The sequence below is a fragment of the Prosopis cineraria genome, unplaced genomic scaffold (assembly GCF_029017545.1).
Source record: "Prosopis cineraria cultivar Desert tree isolate PC_DT_omini unplaced genomic scaffold, ASM2901754v1 PC4, whole genome shotgun sequence".
NCBI lineage: Eukaryota > Viridiplantae > Streptophyta > Magnoliopsida > Fabales > Fabaceae > Prosopis > Prosopis cineraria.
In genome coordinates, this window is record NW_026555335.1 from 23,693,469 (window position 1) to 23,704,972 (window position 11,504).

The 11,504-nt window shown below is 30.5% G+C and overlaps 1 pseudogene; it reads left to right on the forward strand.

The window, feature by feature from the left end:
• The first annotated feature begins 815 nt into the window (after positions 1-815).
• LOC129308010 (2-alkenal reductase (NADP(+)-dependent)-like) lies at positions 816-10,751 on the forward strand (annotated as a pseudogene).
• The last annotated feature ends 753 nt before the right edge of the window (positions 10,752-11,504 follow it).

Sequence of the window (11,504 nt, forward strand, 5' to 3'; positions counted from 1 at the left end):
TTTTGGATTAAATTTTTTGAAACTATAATCATTTTTTGTTTTCAGGAAATATCTTATATAAAATTGTTTTTATTTTATTTTTTTATCCTCAAAATATTTGATAATTGAAAAATATAATTAGCTTGACCAATTTTTAATATAAATCACCCTCATTAAACATATGCAACCATAACTATCAGCCTATTTTTTAATCTTAAATATGCTCTTAAATTAATATAATTCAACATATTTTTATTTTATTTATTTTTGAAAAATAATTTAAAAGCTGTATTGTAAAACAGTTTTTTTAAAAGAATTTCATTATGGTATAATGCAAAATATGATTGAAATTTTCATTTTAAAAATAACAGGATTAAAATTAGATGATTAAAAAGTATTTTATAAAATTAAAATATTAGGAAAAACATAACTTTTACTCCTTACATTCCACTTGCGTTTTGCTATTAGTCTCTGTATTCTTTTTTAGTATTTTAGGTCTCTCTATAAACAAAGTGTAAGAACCTTGGATAGGCATATAACATAGAAAAAGAAAAATATAAGGACCTAAAAAACTGGAAAAAAAGTGCAAAAATCTATAACAAAATGTGAACAAAGTACAGGGACCACAATTATGTTTTTCCAAAATATTAAATTAAAAATTTATGTAAAATTACTGGACTAAAATTTCACTTTCATCTTGTATTTAATGATTGTGAGCCAACCCTTCGCTGGAACGCGAACTAAACAAATAAGGTAGGGAGAGAGAGTCACAGCCACAAACATTAATAAACAGAAAAGATCAGGTTATGTCGTCGAAAGAGACGAACATGCTTGACAAAAAGGTAAAGAGGCTGATAGCCACAAACAGGAATAAACAGATAAGGTAAGGAAATGTCGTCAAAAGAGGCGAGCATGCTTGTTGCCATCAGCGGAGTCTTTCTTTCCTAAGATAGACAGCAAAACATTCAGCAGCTAGCAAAATATATATATAGCTTCGTCTTCAACTATGGAAGCAACCAACAAGCACGTAGTTGTCAAGACCCACCTAGATGGTGAACCAAAAGAGTCTCATCATTTTGAGCTCAAAACTCGTACCATTCCTCTCTCACTCAACCCTGGTTCTGATGATATCCTTATTAAGAATCTCTACGTCTCCGTTGACCCATATCTTCTAAACCGCATGAAGAGCTTCAGCCCCACTCATAAACTTGTAAGCCCTGTAACACTTGGTGAGGTACGTATAAATATCTCTCAAATCTTGTGCGTACTCCTGTCATAGATCATATGAACTATTGATTATTGTCCTATGTTATATTGGTGATCGAGTCTGCTTATGGCAGGCTGTTGAAGCTAACGGTATTGGAAAGGTTTCGGCTGCTGGGAATCCCAAGTTTGAGAAGGATGATTTGGTTTTGGGAAAGCTCACTTGGCCACAGTACAGTTTGGTTAAAGAAGGAAGCATAATGCAAAAATTGGAGTCCCCTGAGTTTCCACTCACTCACTATCTTGGAGTTCTAGGTAATAGCCTGTCCATGCTTCTTAATTAATCACTACAATCCAAAATATAAACATTTTTTAACAATAATTTGCATGCTAATAAAATTTTTATTCTCATAAAAATATACATTGTTTTCTTTTTTACTCTTAGTTCTAAGTTATGATGAGTGAGAAGGAGGTCGTAAATTCACAAACTCAAAAATTTAGGTTGATAAATATAAAGATAAAATGAAAAAGAAAAATTTTACAAATACTAAATTGTTTATATTTTAGATCAATATTAGTTAGGAAAAATATTTATATTTTAGATTGGAGGGAGTACTAATCCTTAGATCAGTGGAGGAACCAGTAGGAAGGGGGAATGACCCGCCAAATTCACATAAGAAATCACCAACATGAACAAAAAATTTCATTTCAAAAATTTCTCCTAATAGTGTCTAGCTAAGAATTTTCAATTCCACACAACTTATATAAATCTTGTTACAAATAAACACTACTAAAATATATATCTTTTATATGGAAGTTATTGTTGCTAATATATAACAGTTTTTAAGTGTTATATATTATGAAAAAAAATTATATAACTGTTTTTAACCATTATATAGTTAGCATCTATATAACGGTTACTTAAAAAATAACCGTTATATAATTTGTTCCAGTTATCAGTACTGCCAAATCCTTTTCAATAATCTATAGTCTATAATACAATTAATGATTATTTGACTTCTTTGCTTTATCGTTTTTCTGTTCTTTGATTTATGACAGGATTTAGTGGAGTATCAGCATATGCTGGCTTTTTTTTATGTGTGTAAGCCCCAGGAGGGAGAAAACGTATTCGTATCAGCAGCATCTGGATCAGCCGGAAGTTTAGTAGGTCAATATGCAAAAATTATGGGTGGTTATGTTGTGGGTTCTGCCGGGAGTCCCAAAAAGGTTTAGTATAATTAATTAATTTCCTTTAAATTTATTGACCCTGACTTTGATTTACTCCCTCTGCTAAAAAATATAAGTATTTTTTTTTCAAGATAATATTGATCCAAAATATAAACCAATGGTATTTGTAATAAAATTTCCATTTTACCCCTAGTATTTTTTTTTTATAAGCTACCCCTGGCATTTACTAACCTAAATTTTTGTATCTTTGAATTTGTGACCTTTTTCTCATTCATTATAAATTGAAACTAAAAGTAAAAAAGGAAAATAATAAATATTTTCATGGGAATAAGAATTTTATTAGTATGTAAATTATTGCTAAAAGCTCCTTATATTTTGGATTGGAGGGAGTACTTTTCAGGTTAAAGTAAACCAAAATATACATGAAATTTTGTTATAGGTGGCATTACTCAAAGACAAGCTAGGGTTTGGTGATGCATTTGACTACAAGGAAGAAAGAGATTTAAAATGGGAAAATGACAATCAAGTCCCAAAGGACCAATTTATACCAGTTAAATCCCAAATAATTTTAAAAGGTCAATGAAGTCCCCAAGTCCTTAAGTGGTATTTTGATATAATAAAAAAAGACAAAAATACCCTTATTTGGCTAGTGAATTTGAGCTTGCTCGTTCTTTTCTCTACCCTATCGATCTCTTGCAACCAAGTAGAAAAGAGTTGTCTGTTCTTTCCTTGCCCTACCGTCAACAACATACATCGGTGATCGTTCTCTTTTCTGCCCTAAGCGACCACTTGCAACCGAGTAGAGGAAAGCTGTTCATCTCTTCTTTGCCATAACTACTAGCGACGAACACCAATAATCAAGTGAATAAGGAAGCTATTCGTCTCTTCTTTGTCTTCTCTCTGTTGTAAGTCTATATGATTGACTAGACATTGTGAGCTGGTGCTTCTCATCTTTATTGTTTAGGGCAAAGATTTTGCTCTTCCATTTTGTGTGCTATTCCTCTCAATTATATTTCCTTTTTTATCGATTCTGCCTGCATAATTTCTAGTATGTTTGCTTTGTTTCTTTATTTCACAGTTGTTTTATTGCCCGTTCTTTCACATAATGTTTGCCCTGCTTTGCTTGTTTACTTAGTTATTACATTGTTGTTTACTTTAAATATATTGCTTGTTTACTTATTTATTTTTTGTCACAGGAGCCTTGCTTATTGTCACATATATGAACATATAACAAGTCTGTGCTTGAGTGGGAAATTGTAGTCAGTTTACATTACAAGGTTAGTGGCTGAAAGTTGTCAAACAATTCATCTTTGATGCTTTGTATATTTTTTTCCTAATTTTTGTAATATTTAGTGCTTAATACTTAGAGGATCATATCTGGTTGTTTAATGTTCTATATCATAATTTAGATTTAATGTTTGGTTCTCTATTTTAGTGAAAATACCACTAAGTCAATTATTGGCTTCTAATTAACAAACATGAAATGTGATGCATGTATTGGCAATTAATAAGGAAATTAACAAGTAAAAGTAGTTCGTTAGAGAAGGCGACAGATGCAAGAAAACATAAGAGTCAACCAATTAGATAGATAGCTAGCTAGTTAGTTACTTTAAGTAGTTAAGATCCTAACTCACAATTGTAACCTCCAAGTATCCTTGTTGAATATAACTAAGGGAAACATACTTAAGGAAGACGGTTATTGAGGGAAAGATAGAGGGAAGTTGCTAAGTGAATAAAGAATTGGCAGGTTAAACACATTGCCAAAAGTTTGAATTCTCTAAGCACCAAAAGATCTCTTCAATTTTACTAAAATTAGGTTGGGGAATAGTTGTGCTAAAATAATAGGTTCAAAAAATCAAACATTTATAGATAGTCATAGCTCTTTTTCCCTTCTCAGTAAAATATAGGCAGTCAATTGATCAGGAAGATAATTCATATCCCATTAACAATAGGGACATAGAATAGTAAGAGGAGGTTTTTTTTATAAATTTTAAGAGAGCTATAGAATATAAAAAATATCAAGGACATAAAAATAATTAGGCACATATTTATATCATGTTAGATTCCAAAATTGAAGTCATTATAGGTCCTGGTGCTACTGCATTTACACCAATGTTATCTTTTGCCCATTCCATTACCAAGTTCTTTGTGACTTGGTTCATAGCCCCAGAATGAAACTATGTAGATTAGTTACCTTTGCTTTTGATTTTTGATACATATGCTGCGAGTTTGAAGCATAACATGATGTAGATAATGCATTAATTTAAAACATAAAGTGTTTGAAGCTAGCTTGAAGTATTGTATCATATCTAACATAAATGATGAAATACACGACTTTGTTTTTTGAAATATGGATATTTCTCAGCTTTCTGTGTCAATTTTCTCAAGCTTACCTTGATATATATATTATAGTCAAGTGTGACGAGGGATAGCAAAAATACCTTTAGATGCTGCGTAGGCAGACAAGAAAGGTAGAGCTTTCACACCAGAAATAGAGGAGATAAAAATTATGTTACCATATCCTGTTGCTATTCAGGTTACAAAATTGTTACTTGTATTAAATTTACTGCCAATACCAGCTAAACTGGCAATACTATTGATGTTATAGAAAAGAACAAAACTTAGTCATAAGTAACTCAACTGCAGGTTCTAAAACTCTTGAATCCTCTAGTCTAATCATGACCTTATGAATGGTGGGAGTGTCAGTATTGAGGATTTTCATTACATATCACCTTATGAATGGTGCCCTTCAAGTACTTCTAGAAGTCAAAAAACTGAATTTAGGTCATTAATGGATTGGATTGCAAATAGATTCTAGAAAAACCAAGATAATTTCTTTCTTAAGCATAAATTTTCAAAAGGTACCTTTGGTAATCACAATGGCCTAATGTTTTCAAAAATGACCACTATTAATCTGTTAAAATGAAGGAAAATTTAGTGGTCTTATAGAAGCTAATGGTTCAATTCGAGAAAGTTAGGAAAAATTATCAAATGCTAAATAAAAAAAAATATAGAATCATGGCTTCATTAGATGGACGAGGCAAGGAATTAGCATCTTGTATATGTGATCCACAATCTTTTAATTTTTTTTCTTTCAATTATCAATGTGAAACTTAAACTTTCTTTATGTTTTTTTCAAGAACAACTGAGATAGTTTATGGTGGATGTGGTATGGTGGTTGGTAAATCACACAAGAAATGAAGTGAGAAATGAAATTTTTGCCTTATTTCAGCAGCTAACCGACCAAAGAGGGCAGGAAAGAAGTCTAGATAAATTTTTAATCTGTGACCTATTTTGATCATTAATCTTTGATGGGTGTGATGCATTTGCCTCGCTAAAGATCCTGCTCCTCATCAACGTTCACCATTCTAATTTTATAGAAATTGCCTCTTCTTTAATTTTTTTCCCTTGAGTGTCTTAGCTAAAGGTGGACTATGTAGTTTGGACAAATGAGGACATGCTCAATTGAATTTGAAGCTGTAACTAAATTTTAGGGCTTATAAGAATATTTTTATCAGCAAATTGTAGGGCTTATAAAAATAGAATTTTTGGCCGCAAAATTGAGTCAGCCTTTGTGGGATATGCTTGATTAATTTTGTATCCAAAACATGTTATTTGATTAGAACTTGGTCACATGCATGCATTTTAGCTAACTAAATTATGATTTTGTGTGAACAAGATTGCTAACACCTCCATTCGAATTTTATATAGCAGATACTAATTAATACTTATAGTTTTCAACAAATTAAAATAACGTGTATTTCCTCCCAATTGAAACAACTAGGCTGCTACTTATATTACTTTGATCATATGATGATACAATTTAATGTAACAAATGAATCATGGAATTTTCTAATTTCATTATTATTTTAGGACAAGTGAAGTGATATAAAACACTCTTTGTGACTATCAATCAAACTAAACAAGCAACCAAATCAATTATATATAGCCAATATCGCAACTGTTTTGTCAAAATTTTGGGTGGGGTAACTATTGAATTCTTAAAAAAGTTATTGTTCTAGGATAAAGCTCCAATAATTTGCAATTGAGACACTAAATTTTGTAACTTCATTAGGAAAATTTTGCAATTGGTACTCAAAAATTTGGATCGAAGAACTATTAAATTCCTATAAGTGTTAAATATTTTACGACATAACTCCAGTAATTTGCAACTGAGACACCAATTTTTGCAACTTCCTTAGGAAAATTTTGCAACTAGTACTCGAAATTTTAGATCGAAGAACTATTAAATTCATACAAAAGTTATTCTTTTAGGATAATGTTCTAGTAATTTGCAACTAAGACACCAAATTTTGCAACTTCCTTAGGAACAATTTGCTACTGGTACTCGAAATTTTGGATCGAAGAACTATTAAATTTTAATAAGAGCTATTTTGTTAGGACAATGTTCTAATATTTTGCAACTGAGACACCAAATTTTGCAACTTCCTTAGGAACAATTTGCAATTAGTACTCAATATTTTGGATCGAAGAACTATTAAATTCCTAAAAGAGTTATTCTTTTAGGATAACGTTTCAGTAATTTGTAATTGGGACACCAAATTTTGCAACTTCCTTAGGAACAATTTGCAACTGGTATTCAAATTTGGGATCGAAGAACTATTAAATTCCTACAAAAGTTATTCTTTTAGGACAACGTTCCAGTAATCTGCAACTGAGATACCAAATTTTGCAACTTTTTAGGAACAATTTGCAACTGGCATTTAAAATTTTGAATCGAAGAACTATTAAATTCCTACAAAATTTATTCTTTTAGGATAATGTTCTAATATTTTGCAACTGAGATACCAAAATTTACAACTTCTTTAGGAACAATTTGCAATTGGTACTCAAAATTTTGGATCGAAGAACTATTAAATTTGTAGAAGAGTTAAATTTTTTAGGACAACGTTCTAGTATTTTGCACATATTAGCTGTCCACATACACAAAAGCATGAATTTGGATTTATAAACGAGGGGTTGCTATGTACCAAAAAAATTTCCTAATAATATTAATATATATCTACATAAATCTATATATGTCAATGAAATCCAAGTTGATCTAATCTCATATTATAGAAACATCGACTTGGATTTACAAAAAAAAGGGGCTGCTATATGGCAAAAAATACCCCTAAAACTACCCATATGTGTATGTCACCCAAATCTTTTCACTTTATTGCATTTAGCTCAGGCAATGGTGTTGGGATACTTTGTATTGCACATGGTAGAACTTCAAGATCTTGTGTAGCATGTGAATTCCTAGCTGAACATTCTGCTCTGCATTTCCATTCAAATCATATTTATTACTACCATTTATATTCATATTAGCATAATATTAATCATGCAACTATTAAAAAAACTTATCCGTCAATTGAATCTTTTATTGCCTTTGTACTTTGCTGTATCTTCTCAATGATGTACACATGAGCAAAATTATCATTCAATTTCATTAATTGATTTATTCCTTCATCATCTTTAAGGTCTAAAAGAGCATTACAATCAAACTTCACTGTGTACTTCAACTCTATTCCATTTAAATCACAATTCAAGCATGATGAAATCAACATAACAAGTCTTTCAAGAGACATTCCTTCTCTAATCATTCTTCCATTACAACTCCTCCCATTATAATGCATTTTTCCATGCATATCTTTTACAATATTTCCACCAAAATGAAAATAACAAAAAATTTTCTTTAAACAACTACTTTTCATCGTACCCAATAATATCAACCTATAATAAACAAAATAAAATGTAACAATATATCACTTACAAACAAGTTACTTTTAACATAAGTGGTTTTTGCATCAGTAAGACAGTGACAACGTTCCATCTTAAAATATAGACATTTGATGATAAATTCTTACACTTTCAATTGCAAAATGTCGAATCTTCATGTCAAATCTTTAGAGACGTGAAATAAAAAAAACTTTCATGTTCAATTGCAAAAAAATGTTTCATCTTTTTCCTTACGAGAGCCATTTTGCAAGAAATCAGACCTTAATGGAGTCAACTTTTTTGTTTAAATGAAAGGATTTGCCAAAAAAAACCTATCTAAACGCACCAGCCAAACAAACTCAGCAGAGAATAAGAGCTTCTTTGAGTCAATAATTAAGGCAACTCCACCTCTTCCAAGCACAACTCTGTTTTAGGAATGAGAATTCTTCAATGTGCAGCTCCAACTTATGAGTCCCAAAATTAGCAAATAACATGCAGCTCTCATTAATAGCGAGAAAAAGAAAAATCAAGAGGGAAATGCTGGAGCTGATAAATGTACATGTTATATTTAATCATAGGAGCATTTTCATCACTTCAATCAGAACTTTGATTTGTAAAAAATAGCATGGGACTTCATTGGCCTTTTAGAATTACTTGGGACTTAATTGGTATAAAATTAATCTTTTAGGACTTGATTGTCATTTTTCCATTTAAAATCCACTCTCAAAATTAAAGGTTAGTCCTATATATATTGTTTGCAAATGACGGCATCAAAATTAATCTCAAACTTATGAGATATGTTATGTTATGATTATCAATATATTTATTTATTCCTATTTATAAATTAGTTTCAGCATGTTTTAGTGAAACAAAGAAAATATTTTAAATATTATTAACTCTGTTTAATAATTTTCCACTTCTATCCCCTAAATAGGCAAAAAAAATATTTGCTAATTTTTTTAGCATTTAATAAAGATAGAAGGGTAAAAATTAATATAAAAAATAGTGAAGTGCCCTGTAAATAAAACTAAAATTAATTCTCTCTTTTCTCTGTAAATAGAACGAGAGAAATAAAAATGTTTTAGGGATTGGTAGATGGTAATGTACGTTCAGTTCATACGTCATGTTGTATAGCTCATTGGGCCTCCCACCTAATGATCAATAAATATATGTAATATATATTACATTGAGATTTTTAAGCAACATGGTCTGTAAAGATAGTTGGATTACTCATTAAAAAATATACAAAGATGACACATGCAATAAAAAATACCAAATTCAATAATCTGTATGCGGATACTTTCATGCATTTGCATTCCAAAAGTTAAAAAATGCAAAAAAGTGACGCAAAAGAATGAGGGAAAATTTATTGATCTTTGCACCTAGCTAGCTATTATATATCTATATTCTCTTCATCTATTGTTGAGTGCATTATATGAAATTATACATAGAGGATCTATATTAAAATTCATTATATATTCCGTTATATGATTGATTTAACTAAGGTAAAAGGTAAAAATAACCATGGACATTTTTTTCAGCAATAGCCAGTATTCTTAACAAAAGTGCGAGAATAACATGAAGTTGTTTTAGTGGGTTTATCCATACCAAAAGTTTCTGTAATTTTTTAGTTAATTGACAGTTAAAGTTAATGTCAATAGAAAAACTGCCACAATTTTAAATGTTTAGATAAAAAATGTACCAAAAATGAGTTTAAGAACTAAATTACCATTTTATGCAATCGTCCCATATGCTTTGTGCCTATAGTTTAAGGACTAAATTATCATTTTATGCATGGTAATATCACATTCAGATTTTCAAATTAATAGTTTTATATGAAAAGATAGCTAGATTAACTTATAATTATTAATATACAAGTATGCGATGTCTTGCAACATAATATGAAAAAAAAATCAAAGTGAATCCTCTCTACATCTGTATATTGATATATTTAGAGAGTGATAAATGAATATGGTTGCATCTTGCATGTAAGGTCTAAATCCCATTATTCCATTTTTATATTCCTCTTAACTCTCGAGTCTCCCCTGCCTCTCTCATATTGTGTGAAATTCACATCTTATCTTATCTTATCTTTGACTTTCATTTTTTATAGAAAACTAGCTAAGATCTTTTGGATGACATTAATTGTGCTTGCATTAAATGTGATCTAGCTAGCTAGTTAGAACTTTCAGGTACTTTCTCAACGGAATCGACATATATATTTCGACAATGTAGGAGGAGACATGATAGAGGCAGCTGTTGCCAACATGAATGCGTTTGGAAGAGTGGGTGCTTGTGGTGTAATCTCAGAGTATACTGATGCTGCAAAGAGAGTTGCACCAAACATGTTGGACGTTGTGTACAAGAGAATCAGCATTAAAGGATTTATGGTTAACGACTATGTGAGCATTTTTGCAGATTTCGTTTCAAAAACTTCGGATCTTCTTCGTTCAGGGAAGTTGCAGACACTTGAAGACATCTCTTTTGGCGTGGAGAGCATCCCTTCTTCTTTCGTTGGACTATTCAAAGGAGATAATATTGGCAAGAACATTGTCAAGATAGCAGATGATGACGAATGATCGACGTTGAGGATAGAAATTGCAGATTCAGGGGCTAGTTTTATTTTGTTTCCATTCTTTCATATTTAAAACTATTTTGTAAACCACTTTTTTATCATTTTTTTTCAAAATAAAACAAAAGAACAATATGTTAGATCAAGTTAATTTAAGAACAATATTATAATATAAAAAAATAAAGAAATGTTGGTGATCGGTAATGATTAATTTGGTAGTGACATATGATAATCATTGATCATGATAGTGGTTGCCAACCAAAGGGGCATAGTGGTGACTGGCATTAGTTGACTATGATGGCTTGACAATTGGCGGTTAATAGTGGTAGTCAATAATAATAACTAATAGTAATGGCCAATTATGACTATTTGTGGTAGCTAATGGTGATTACAACTAATAGTGGTTAGTAGGCAGCAATTGTTGGTGACATTGGTGATAGCAACCGGTGATAATGAGTGGCAACTAATAATAGTGACAAATGGCAACGATCCACATGCATGTCGATGATGCCATGTCATCGACAACCTCACAACATGTGTGTGCCATATGTCACCCACTTCTGTCATGTTATATATTTGTTACATTTATGCCAATATTAAGACTTGAATCCTTGATCTTACACCATTGAAGCCCTAATGCCTACTTTTTTTTGGTTGAATTAAAATGTACTTGCAGTCATTATTTGAAAAATTATATATATGTTATTCAACTACACACATACATTCAATAATATATTATTAAAAAAATACAAATTTATGTTATTTTATTTTCAATTATTAATATAGTAAAATGATATATATATATATATATATATTTATATGACTATTTATATTATATTTT